At 36.5% G+C, this 13,448-nt stretch overlaps 2 pseudogenes; both read right to left on the bottom strand.

Moving 5' to 3' along the window:
• The window catches only part of LOC144251173 (cold shock domain-containing protein E1 pseudogene), a 53,941-nt pseudogene extending 41,711 nt beyond the window's left edge, over positions 1 to 12,230 (bottom strand).
• A 5-nt stretch (positions 12,231 to 12,235) lies between these two features.
• Positions 12,236 to 12,988, bottom strand: LOC144250920 (2-aminoethanethiol dioxygenase-like; annotated as a pseudogene).
• Between the last annotated feature and the right edge of the window lie 460 nt (positions 12,989 to 13,448).

The following is a 13,448-nucleotide window of genomic DNA, read 5'->3' as shown; positions in this document are numbered from 1 at the left end:
TCATTAAATTTAATCTATTTAAGTATTATCCATTATAGCTTAACCTTAAAAATTATTTTTAATTCACCATATCCTGATATTATGATTTCCTCAAAAACAATAACAGTGCTATTTATTTCAGTGAAGTGTTATAGCTTTTTTTCAAATACCTTAGATCACTTTTTCAAATTATTTCCAGAAATATTGATGCAAATATTTAAAAGATTTTTTTCTTATATCAGACTGCTGATACATAGGGTTTTTAATTATACTATTACCTTAACAAAGATGTAAAACATGACATTTTGTTTGTTTTTAGTATTTGTTTTCAGTGCATAAAAGCATGTTAAGTTCTAAGTTTCAAGGAGCAGAAAATCACTGATAGATTCTTCATTAAGTCTCAATAAGAAAGAGAAGATCATGCTGTTAGAACATGATTCATTTTACTTCTAACAGTCTCCTCAGCACTTAAAATTGAGAAAACAATCACTTCTATTGCAGAATCACTGGAAGAACTAAATTAGGAAACTTCTATAGTATGTTTAGCTATTGACTAACAAAAGAAATTCATTATATTTATGTTAGTTTCTTATTTGTTTTTATTTTTATCTTAAAGGTACATCTGAAGTAATGTGACAAGAGTAAATTTATTTTTAGAAGGAAATTTCTGATGTAGCTGAAAATAATAGTAAAAGCTTCACAAGATAGGTGTCATGGAGACAATTCGGGAGGCTGTTAGTAATAACATTTAAAATAACTGCAGCTGAATGCATTCTAAGAATGTCACCCAACAGTGTATGAACAATGAATAAACTTTGTCAAACATCTGTGCAGGAAATGAACCATTCATCACCAACTGATTTATGACAAACCAGACTCAGAAAGATTATCTGTCACAATTTAGATCACAGAGAATCAATGATACTGTAAGGGATTAAATCTCTATGATCCTCCAGCACTGTTGTAATATGACAACAAAGGACCATGAGATGAATGACAGTGGCAAGAGTCACTGTTATTTTTCTGGGGCACTGTCTGCATATGTCTACAGCTGTCTCCACATCATTTATTTAAAACTATTGGAAAATATCATAAACAAGCTGCTATATTTATTGCTACCTTTGAGATAGAGAAACAGGAACAGAAAGAAAATAAGTAAATTTCCTCAGCTCCAAAATAGCAAATGGTTCAGATCTTGATGACATGACGTGAAAGAAAACACATCACATCGGTAACACATCCATTATTTTACATACTGCCATACTAGTGTCTGTTGCATTCTGCTGCCTTTCCTATCCTCTACTATCCCCCCTCCCCTTCCCTCCCCTCCCATCTTCTCTCTATATCCCATCTACTGTAATTCATTTCTCTCTCTTGTTTTTTTCCCCTTTCCCCACACTTCCTCTTATATGTAATTTTGTATAACACTGAGGGTCTCCTTCCTTTACCATGCAATCTCCCTTCTCTCTCTCTTTCCCTCCCCCTTCTCATCCCTGTTTAATGGTGATCTTCTTCTCATGCTCTTCCTCCCTATTCTGTTCTTAGTTGCTCTCCTTATATCAAAGATGCCATGAGCTTTGTAATGTTTTGAACAACTAATAATAAAAAAATGAGAAAATAAATAAATAAATAAATAAATAAATAAATAAATCTTAAAAATATAGATTTTTTTTAAAAAAAGAAAGAAAACACATCTTCTGGTGCTTCATAGAGGACAAGGGGACTGTTTCCTCTCTTTTCATATAAAAACCAATAATATCAAGTTGCCTTTTCAATATCCAATCAAATCTGTTTCTAAATAAATGAATAGACATATAGATAGATTCCCACATTAATCAGAGAAAGAGAGAGAAAAAATAAACATTTTCCAGAGTCCTTGTTATTATTTTCATATTCAATATTTTCCACTCACACTCAAGCCTCAGTAAGCCTCCTAAGATTAGGATTCTTAAGCCATATTTATGATTAAATAATTGATATTATCAAAGAATGGTGCAGAACCAAGCCCACTATACACTATATATAATTAGCTGGAAACTAGTTATTATTATGATTAAATAATTGATATTGTCAAAGAATGGTGGCAGAACCATGCCCACTATACACTAGATATAACTAGCTGGCAACTAGTTATTAACACAGAGAAATATAAATAATTAAAGTAATATTCCAATTTTTCAGTAATATAAAATTATCAAAATAAGTTTTATGAGTTTTATAATATTATCATTAGGACAAAATAACCTCATTCTTTTATTTGTTCCACCTAAATTAAAAAAAAAAACAACCTTTAATAGGTTACCTTAGAAAATACATGTTTATTTCATGAAACTGTTATCAACTCATTCGTTCTTTTTTCATTTATTTTTATTCATTTCTTCTCAAACACTGGACACTGAACCCAGGGGAGCTATACCACTGGTTAGATCCACAACATTTTATTTCAGTGATATAGATGGAACAATTTTTGATAAAGGGTCTCACAGAGTTGCTGATGCTGCTCTTGAACTTGCAATCCTCCTGTTTAATTGTCATTATGTTCTATCTTTTCAAATTACTATTATTATTTGGTATGTATATAGCTCTGTATTACAACAAGTACTATGATTAAGACCTTTAAAATTTTCAACATTGAAATATAGAGATATTACCTCCCATTACATGTGTTCTAATTAAAAATGAAAAAAATCACAGATATGTAAATAACATAAAAACAGTTGAAAATATTTTTCTCAAACGTTTAAGATCATGTAACCTATTGAAGAATATGAATTGTCTAAACAAATTATTTTGGTAGCTATACTAGATGAGAAAATGAGGTTGTGATAGTTTATACTTTGCAAAGAGTGAAAAAAACTAAGATTAAAAGAATAAAAGGAAAACACAGCTGATAATCTGAATTTCTTAAATACATTTCATAGTGATGGTCTTGCCACATCATCAGTCTCACTGTGTTACTGATATTATCTGATAAATATCTGATATTCAAAGTTCAGTTACAGAATAATTAGTGTAGCAGAAGACCATACATTCCCAACTTTCATTTTTTGGTTTATTTCATTTTTCTGTTTATTAACTATTTAATATCAGATACTTCATTTTTAAGTTCAAATTTTATAGCAAAAACACACCAGAGTACCCATACAAATACAAATTAATTTACCTAATATAAAAATAGTCTTTCTGGGGCTGGGGATGTGGCTCAAGCGGTAGCGCGCTCGCCTGGTATGCGTGCGACCCGGGTTCGATCCTCAGCACCACATACCAACAAAGATGTTGTGTCTGCCGAGAACTAAAAAATAAATATTAAAAATTCAAAAAAAAATAGTCTTTCTGTACTTCTCTCTCTCTCTCTCTCTCTCTCTCTCTCTCTCTCTCTATATATATATATATATATATATATATATATATATATATATTAATTATTCATAATATATACATATATATGCACACACATAGTCATGCATGTATATGTATACAAACAGACACATAGAGAAATATTCAGAAAATTCCACTTTAGCTGGAAAACATTACAAATGATGAAGTGAAAAAAAAAAACATTTTTTCTGACTATAACTGCTTGTATGAACAAAAATTGACATGAAATATGTGTTATTACAAAGACATATTATTATAAATGCATGTCTCAACAGAGCAAAATGTCATCAGAAGACATCAGAAAAATGCCTTAAAAAACTGACTATTTCAGGTACAGTTTATTTTCCATTTTAAGACAAAACCAACTGATAATCAAGTTTCCATGAGGCATGAGTATGACACACTGGACAACATACACCTCAAAGCATTTCACCAAGCTCCTATCTGACTTAGCTCTGGTCCCCCAATGCCTCTCCAGCCAGGGCTTCACCCCTAGAGGCCTAAGCACAAGCATACACTCTAGGCATTACCTCACAGGGAAAGGCACAGTGTGCGCCTTCCTCATGCAGTACCCCCTCCAGCACCTGGTGCCCTGACACCTCTCCAGTGAGGGCTTTGCACCCCCAGGCCTCAGCAAGAGCATTCTCTCCAAGCATAGCCTCAGAGGTACAAGCACAGTGCGGCCCCTCCCCACAAACTACCCTACCCAGCTCCTACCCCACCTTGAATCTCCAGTCCCCTGAAGCCTATTCAGCCAGGTCAGTGCCCCCACAGGCCTCAGCATGAGCACCCTCTCCAGGCACCACTTCACAGCAACTGCAAATTGTACCCCCTCCTCACACACTCCCTCACCTAGCACCTACCCCATCAATTTCGGTTCCCCAACACATCTCCAACCAGGGTCATACATCACATACCACTGAGGATACTGAAGCCCTCCCTACCTGAGGCTCTCTTCCAGGGTCCAGCAGGAAGGATCTCCAGGACTTGAAGGAACATGCTTCTTCATGGTCTGCTGGCGATTTCTGCATACCTGGAAACACACACATGGCGCAGAAGCAGTTTGTGATATGCCCACCCAGGCTTGTGTGAGTCATGCATGCACCTGTGCGTGAGGGCAGGGCTTTGCGCAGAGACATTAGGAGGCAATGCTTAGCAGCAACAGGCACAGTGCACCTCCTCCCAAGGCACTACCCCACCCAGCTCATGTCCCCTAAAATCTCCAGCAAGGTCCCTTGCCCCACAAGCCTCAGCATGGTCACCCCTTCAGTCACTGCCTCCCAGGACAGGCACAGTATGTCCCCTCCCCTGCTCTACCCTACCAAGCTCCTACCCCATGGGGTTCCTACTTCAACCACTTCCTTCCCCACTGAGTCCCTACCCAACTCTACTCCTGGTTCTCTAAGAACTCTTCAGCCAGGGTCCCATCCCCCACAGGCCTAAGCAGGTCACCCCTCCATGAACGACCTTGCAGGGAGAGACACAGTTCGCCTCCTCCCCATGTACTACCCCAGCCAGCTCTGGTCCCAGGATGCCACTCCAGCAGGGGTTGCACCCCACAAGCTGCTGAACACACTGGCACTCTCCCTACTTGAGGCTCTCCTCCCAGATCCACAATGGCCAACAGGAGTGCAGTGGTGAGCACCAGGCTGCCCTTATGGGAGGCCCCACATCCTCACTAGGAACTGGGATGTGGAAAGGATGGCAGGGACATTTTCTCAGATGGCGACAAAGCTGCATGGCCAGGAGCAGAGAAGCCCAAGCATCCTTCAGCAGGAAGGACCTCACTGAATTGAAGACATGTGCTTCTCCACCATCTGCCAGACACTTCTAGGCTGCGGAAAACCCACTCTGCAGAAGCAGTTTGTGGTGCATCTGTGCATGCGTGCATCTGTGCTTGTGTCTGTGCGTGTGAGCTGCGTGCAACTGTGACTCGAGGGTGGGGCTGTGCTCAGCGATATTGGGGCTGGGCCACGTTATGGGTAGTGGGGCAGAGCAGAAAAGAGAGCACCCTGGAGATGGAAGGATGGCTCGTGTTGCAGGAGCTGCTTCCACTGCAGGGAGGTGCAGCAGAACTTGCCCAGGTGGCGGTACTGTTGGAAGCATTCCCTGTCTCGGCCAGAGCACAGGAGGCAGCCCTGCAGTCCCCTGGAGGAAGCGGTTGGGGTTGATGCACACCTTTTGCTGTTTGGAGCCTAGAGAGTGCTCACAGTCCTCCTGGCTTCAACTCGTGGGAGGAATGCAGTTCTGGCCAATGCATTGCTGGGTACTAAATAACTAGTGCCAAAAATGGCAGGGGCAAAGCTGCAGGCTTTGTCTTTTTAACTGGTTGTCATTTCTTATTTAGTTCCCTTACCTATTACTGGCATATTATATTTCTTCATACTTCAATATTGGTAAGTTGCATGTTTTTAAAAAATTGACATTTTCTTCTAGGTCATCTGTTTTGTTGCGTAATTTTCCATAATCTGGTAGTGGCAATGTGATCATTTGCCTACCCATGACTGATGAGGTCCCCTGCCATTTACAATTATAGGAATGAACTCCGAAGATATTTTGCTAAGTGAAAGAAGCCATGTCACCACTTAGCAATTAAGTCCTTTTTTTATAATATTCTTTCAACAAACTTTGAGTTCGGTTATATTTTTGACTGTCAAATAATGTTTCTTGTGGTGAAAATAATCATTCTATTTGCTCTTGTGATGAGGTTTAAAACACAAAATTCAAGAAACTTAATGTGGTATTAGTTTCAAGTTCGTTTCAATTCTTCCCATGCTTTAATTCTCACCCTGACCCTTAGAATATTGCAACCCTGGACAAGGTAGCCTATGGAAGGATGAGAACATGTGAAGCTCAAGCAGTCTAAATTGAAGTTATCCTCAAGAATAGTCTAAAAGTCTTAAGCAAAAAAAAAAAATATGCTGGAGGAATTCAAATACTCATTTCAAATTACACTGAAGAGACATAAAACAACAACAACAATAAGAAGCATGGTAATTGCTAAAGTGTACACAGAAATCAATGGACTAGAATTCAAGACACAGAGAAAAACCAACATGTATATATTCATTTGATTCTTGACAAAGGGGCCAAAAGCATAGGTTGGAAAATAAAAGAGCTTGGCACATGTTTTTATTGAGTGGTTGTTATTCTTACTGTAGAATTTTTAAAATATATTTTAGATATTAATCCTTTATTGGGTATGTGTTTTGAAGTTATTTTCTTTAATTCTGTAATTTCATTTTCATTGTTTTGATTGTTTCCTCTGCTGTGTAGAAGCTTTTTAGTTCCACGTCTCCATTTTAGTTTTTGTTGTCTGTGGTTTGGTTTTATAACCAAGAAATCATATCCAAGAAAAGTTACTGATAAAAAGCTCCTAATTTCTACAGTGGTTAATTTTTGGTGTCCTTCAGTACAGGTATTACATTTAAGTCTTTAATATCTATTGATGTTCTTTTTTTGGTATGATGTAAGATAAAAAAATTTACTTTTATTCTTTTTCTAGTGTATATTCAATTTCCTTATTAGTATTTGTTACAAACATTGTCCTTTCCCCTTTGTCTTTTTGAAAACGTTGCTGAAGTTCGTTTGGCATATATGTGTGTTTTATTTCTAAGTTATCTGTTTCAATGTTCCATATATCTGTCATTATGTAAGTAAAATAACATTTTAATAAACTATGTAGTATATTTTGAAATCAAGAATTGTGATGCCTCCTTCAACATTATTCACTGTCAAAATTAATTTGGCTCCTTGTGGCTTTTGTGGTTTTATATGGATTAATGTAAAAATAAATATTGCCTTTGCTATGTCCACAGCAAAGGCCATTGGCATTGTGTGGAGGATACTATTGAATTTAAAAACTACTTTGGGTGTTAGAGATATTTTAACCATATCAACTCTTAAAACAAAATCACAGGATGTTTATTTTATTTGTACCTGCTTTAATTTCTTTTATCTATATTTCATAGTTTTCAGTGTACAATTTTCACCTTTTAATTAAGTTGACTCTGAATTATCTTACTGTTTTTGATGCTATTGTAAATTATATTTAATTTTTTGCTTTTAAAGTTTATTGTTAGCATATGAAATATAACTGAATTTTGTTTGTTGATTTCATATCTTGTAAACTTACTGGATTTACTTATTTTGACAAAATTATTTGTAGACTCATTAGGAGGAATCTACATGTAAGATTAAGTCATGTGAAAACAGAGATATTTTCAATTCTTTACAATGCAGATATTTTTATTCCTTTTCGTCCACTATTTCTCTGAAAAATACTACCAGTATTATATGGAAGAAAAGTGATAAAGGTGGGCCTCATTGTCTTGCTCCTAATATTAAAAGAAAAGCTTTATATTTTTTATTGTTGATTATAATATTAGCTGTGGGCTTTTCATATACTGATTTGATTATATTGAATTGAAATCCTACTTACTAAGTTTATTATGAGATTTTTTTGCCATGAAAATATGCTAATTTTTGTAAATTTTTTCTCTACATCTATTTAGATTCTTTCCTAATCATGTATTTATTTAAATGTGATATATCATGTTAATTGATTTGAGCATTTGTGTGATCTTTCAATATACTATTAGATAACTTTCTGCTATTATTCTTTGAGTGATTCACATCTATTTTAATAAGGGATATTAACCTGTAATTTTATCTTGTTTTAATACAATTGTCTAATACTAGTATCAGGATAATGCTGTACTCATAAAATTAATTGTGATATCTTATTTCCACTTTTCAAGAAGAGTTTAAATTAAAGAATTGGCATATTAAAAAAAATAGGAGAATTTACCTGTTAATTGGTCTGGTCTTGGGATTTATGTTTTTAACTTATTTAGGGATCTAACTTATTTAGTGATCTAACTTATTTAGATCCCCTACCTATTACAGGCATGTTCTATTTCTTCATACTTCAATATTAGTAAGTTGTATGTTTTTAGAAATTTATCATTTTCTTCTAGGTCATCTTTATTGTTGCATATTTTCCTTAACCTAATAGTAATCTCTGCTGCATGATTTTTCCCTTGTGGAATCAATTAGAATGTTTTCTTGTTCATTTCTGATTTAATTTATTTGAGTATTCTCTTTTCTGATTTTTATTTTAATCTAAGTAATTTATATTAGTTTGGCTTACCTTTCTAAGAAAAAAAAATTCTCACTGGTTGTTGACTTTTTCTCTATTATTTTATAATTCACCCTTTTATTTATTAGTGCTTGATTGTATTTATTTTGTATTTTAATGACTTTGTTCCTATTTTCCTGGTATGTTGCTCAGTATAGAGTGGTTTTCCAGAATATGTGAGGCTCTTGGGTCTATCACCAGCACTGCAAAAAAAGATCATAATAATACCATTAGGTTGGCTGTGTAAGCTCTCATTTCTTTTTGTAGATTTATTGAATTTACTTATTCTGACAAAATTTGCTATAAACTTCCTGGTTTTGTTACTTCTCTTAAGTTTCTGAGTTGGGTTTTGCTTTTCATTTCTCTCAAGATACATTCTACTACACATTCTGATTTCTTATTTGCTTCATTTTTTTTTTGTTCAGGAGTATGTTGTTTAATTTCTACATAGTTATAAATTTTCCCATTTTTCATTTCTTTATTAATTTCTAGTTTCATTCAACTGTAGTAAAAAAACATACACTATATACAGTGTCAATGTTCTTAATTTTTTTAAATTTGGGGGGGAACCTAACACACAATCTGTCCTAAAAAAATATTTTGTGTACACTTGAGGGAAAATGTGATTTATTTCTTTGATGATTGGGTGTATTAGTGTATATATTTCTATAAATTTAATGTATTCCTATTGTTATAATATCTAATACTTTATATAATTTATTATATAATGATATGTTTTTTTGGACAGTACATGTACTCATATTCTGTTATCCTAAAAACAATACACCTTAATAGCAGTATTTCTTTTTTTTCTTTTTTAAAGGGTTTAATTTGGCTCATGGTTATAAAAGTCCAACTCAAAGGCTCACATTTGTTTATGGCCTTTTTGATTGTATATTTAAAGATGATGCGAGGCATCACATAGTGAGAGACAGGGAATGCTCACTCCTGTTGATAAAACATACTATTATTTTCATTAATTAAAAGCAGCAAGTATAAATTCAATCCATCAAATCACAGTAAAAAATCCCCTCAAAATCCTATGTAGGTACATAATATTCTGCATTCATATAACCAGTCACTGCTAAGATTAGGGAATTTTAAATCTTCAAAAGTATTTAGATGCCTCTCATCGGTAATAAGCAATTATTGCATTTATTATTCAAAAGAAAAAAAAGGAATTAATTTTGTTTGCTCACTAGTCTTTCCTAGGGGAAAGATTATTTTTATACCATAGTTCCTACAAAATCAATCTATATTACAGAATTATATGGAAATACAGTAGCAGCACACTTAGTCTTGACTAACAGTTTATGCATAGAGATGCAAGAGTTTTTCTGCACCACATTCACTTTGTAATGAGCATATTCTCTCTGTAATGTCTCATTAAAATGTTACATTTTTCACCATTAATTTACTCAGAAGTTATTAGTGAACCAAAATCTTCCTTTTTCTCATTAAACTAAACCACAGATAGATTATATTGCCATTTTGGACTGGAATAATTTATTCCTTTGAAAAGCATCTTAAGCTTTTTTTCTTACAAATTGCTTATAATTGAGAATGTTAATACTTTTTTGTAATTAAGTCTTTCATAATTCTTTATTGCTGTTCAATTTCCATGATGTGTTTCTATAGGTTAATGTACTCCAGATTGCATTGTAATATGCGCAACACTACAATACTATTAACAATGCTTGTACATTAATCAACTTTTTGCTACAATGTAATTTACAACAGTATGTGACTGATAATTATGCACATTATTGTGCTATGAATAAATTTTATTTAGTGAAGTTTTCTAAGAAAATCAGCATTTGCATACCTAAAATTTATTTCAAACTGAAAGGCCTGAAGAGCTGCTTCAGATTGCCCTCAAGGCTTTTTAACCCACACTACCAGGAAAACTACAATAAGGTAATTTTTGCAGCCCTCGAGGAAATGCATGATATATGCCTGTGTCAGGATTTACAAAAGGTTTTTAGTGGCATGTGGTGTGGCATCTTTTCCGTTTAAGGGAAAAAAATCACTCTCCAAGAATTTGCTTTTTCATACTATTTTAAAAATTGGGAAAAATACATATTTACTCTGGGTCTCTGTAACCTAGTGTGCATCAAGAGGGAAAGGCACATATTGTTCCCTTATAGAGGCAACACTTTTCAACAATAGTAGTAAATCACTTTATTATGAATATTAGAACTCTACTGCCACATGACCAAGTCAATCAAGAGGGCTTAGATGACAGCTGCGCAAATTTTAATGTGTTTATTTCTACAGTTTGGTTTTATGAAAAGTTATGTGAAAAAAAGAATCCTATAAATAGTAAAAGGAGGCAAATAGTGCTCTGTGGCTTAAGTAAATGGTGTTAATACATTTGTACATAAGGTAAAGTTTCTCTGCCTACAAAAAGGACAAAAATAAAGCTATAGATAGCACAACTGTTTATTTCAGGAGTTGGGTGCAGGAAATACTTTATCCTAAGTTTTGGCGCCCTAAATAGCTAGTAATACAGCTATTTATTTTTTTCTTTAGGCTAGACCAACCATTCCTTCTACCTCTTCATTCTACTCCTTCCTACAGAAATCCACATCAGATGAAACAAATTTACAGCACACTATTATTTGAGGATAAAGGCTGAGGTAACACTTCTAGCAAACCAGCTAGAACCATAGCCCACTGGAACAGTAGAGTTCCTGGGATAATATGAAACAGTCATCAAAACAATATTTGCGTTCTTTTACAGAAAGATACTGGAAATAAACAGGGGCATGGAATTCAACAGTTGGCTAGAGGTGTTTTACATTCAGTTGTTTGGAAGCATAACCAATTTAGGTTCTCTGAATCTTCTGGTTAGAAAACACAGGATTACACTATCAACTCTTAAAGTACATTGAGACAAGAAAAAAAGTCACTTGAGGATAACATGGTCTTTGCATTTAAGGTGAATCTGCAACAAGAGACCTGCTCAACTCACAGATCTGGAGATTCTTGGGGGAAGATGAGCCCTAAATGACCAACTGTCACTGAGATATACAGGTGATTACTTAGTAGATGTCTGCTGGGGTAAACCAGATGTGGCTACTGGGCAAGCTGAAGAAAGATAATAAATCTTGTCCTTGACATGTATAGTTGTTTTTACAGTGATACCCAAATTCTGAAAAGATGATTGACATTTTACAGGGAATTAATTAGACAAGACAACTCACTTTCAAAGTAGCTCAACTCTTAGAATTTCCTCTGTAACAATGAATTGAACTACAAACACTTCAAACCACTAGATCATGCTCAGTCAATAAGTTAAAACTATGAGGATCAAAAGGTTAAAATGGCAGCAGCTAAAAACAAATCCTATTTACCAAAGGGTTGGGATTAAGATAATCGTTTAGTATTTTCTGTACAGAATGGGTTACCAAGGAAGAATATTTTCATTATGGCTCTAGGTTGAAGAGCTTTCAGAGTCCCTTGCCCACTCCCACAAATCAAAGCCCCAGCGGCAATGAAAGTACAGGAAACCTAGCCCCCCTCCTACCCTGCCCCCAAAACCATACCCGGTGTCTATAGTCCAGACACCCCTGCTTCACAACCTGCAGAGCAATCAGCTGCTGCTCACTTCAGTAAATCCAATACCCAAGATGGGGGGGGGCGAAGAGAGAGGGAGCTTTTGTGCAGGGCCACAGCCAGCCAGGCTGATAAGGGTATGGCATGTCTTCTGCCCAAAGTTCCAGGGCGCCATTTGCTTCAAGGGAAGACCTGGAGACCTGGATAGGGCTCCCCCTAGAACCAGAAGTCTTCAGCCTGAGGGATTTACAGGAGCCACACCTCTCAGGGCAGGTCATTGGCAAAGCCAGAGGCCTCCTTCGATATGGTAATAGTGGCAGTCACAGCCATCCCTCCGGGTTGTAGGGTGGGACAAGGATGTCCAGGAAGGCAGCAGTGTGTCCGTCCACCACGTAAATCCGTTGCAGCTTGACCCAGTGAGGCTTGAGGATGCAGAGGCCGCTGACTTCAGTGTACTCAGCCATAAAGTGCCAGCACTCCTGGCCGACTGCCTCTCACTCTAGGGCCTGAAGTGGGGGCGATCTACTGCTCTCGAAGCACAGACAGTGGTTGCTGCCCGCTCTCCGCCTCAAACTTGTCAGTACAGCTGATGTGCACGTGCCATAGAGGACCTTGAGCTTATTGTGCACGCAAGGGTGGTTGTGCAGTGGGATGGACGTGCAGCTCTCCAGCAGGAACACTCCAAGGCTGAAGCCATCTGTCTCCTAGATATACTTGTAGGTGACAGGCAGAAGATTGGGCAGCAGGTTGTGCGACAGCGATTGCGTTGAGGCCTTATGCAGGGCCATGTTGAGTCCTTGGCATGAACCTGGGTCAGCAGGCTTTTCAGCTAGCTCATGTTTTCCGGGAAGCCAGGCAGCATTGGTACCTTGAAGCCAAACGCTGAGCCAAGGTTGGTAGTGCAGTGGCTGTCCCCGCTGCCCTGAAAGTGAGGCATGCCCAGTGAGTGATCAGTTAGGTCAGGGAAGACGTGTTGTCTTGGGTCTGCTTGGCTGTTCCTCCATATGCCAGGCTGGCTCCCTCCTTTCCTCTGACCTTTGTGGTCCACGGCGGCTGCCACGATGGCTAGCATCCCTGGACTAAGTGGAAGGCCCCTTGCAAGGATCTTCCTGTGGGGTTCGTGGCAAGCCAGCCACCGTCACTATTAAATATTTTAAAAATAGGGCCTGGCACCTAAGGAATGCTCATTAAATGTCTATTGGTGATGAATTCTATTTATTTGTAAACATATATCTTTAGCCCTACATATTGTTCATAGACCCATAGTGGCATTGATTTATGCAATGCCACCTATAATTTAAAAAAATAAATATATTAAAAAAAACTCACATACACCACAAAAATCTGGTAAAACTAATACATGAATTTAGAAAAGTCGTAGGATCAAAACACA

The sequence above is a fragment of the Urocitellus parryii genome, chromosome Y, assembly GCF_045843805.1.
Source record: "Urocitellus parryii isolate mUroPar1 chromosome Y, mUroPar1.hap1, whole genome shotgun sequence".
Taxonomy (NCBI): domain Eukaryota; kingdom Metazoa; phylum Chordata; class Mammalia; order Rodentia; family Sciuridae; genus Urocitellus; species Urocitellus parryii.
This window is presented reverse-complemented; position numbering and strand designations above follow the sequence as displayed.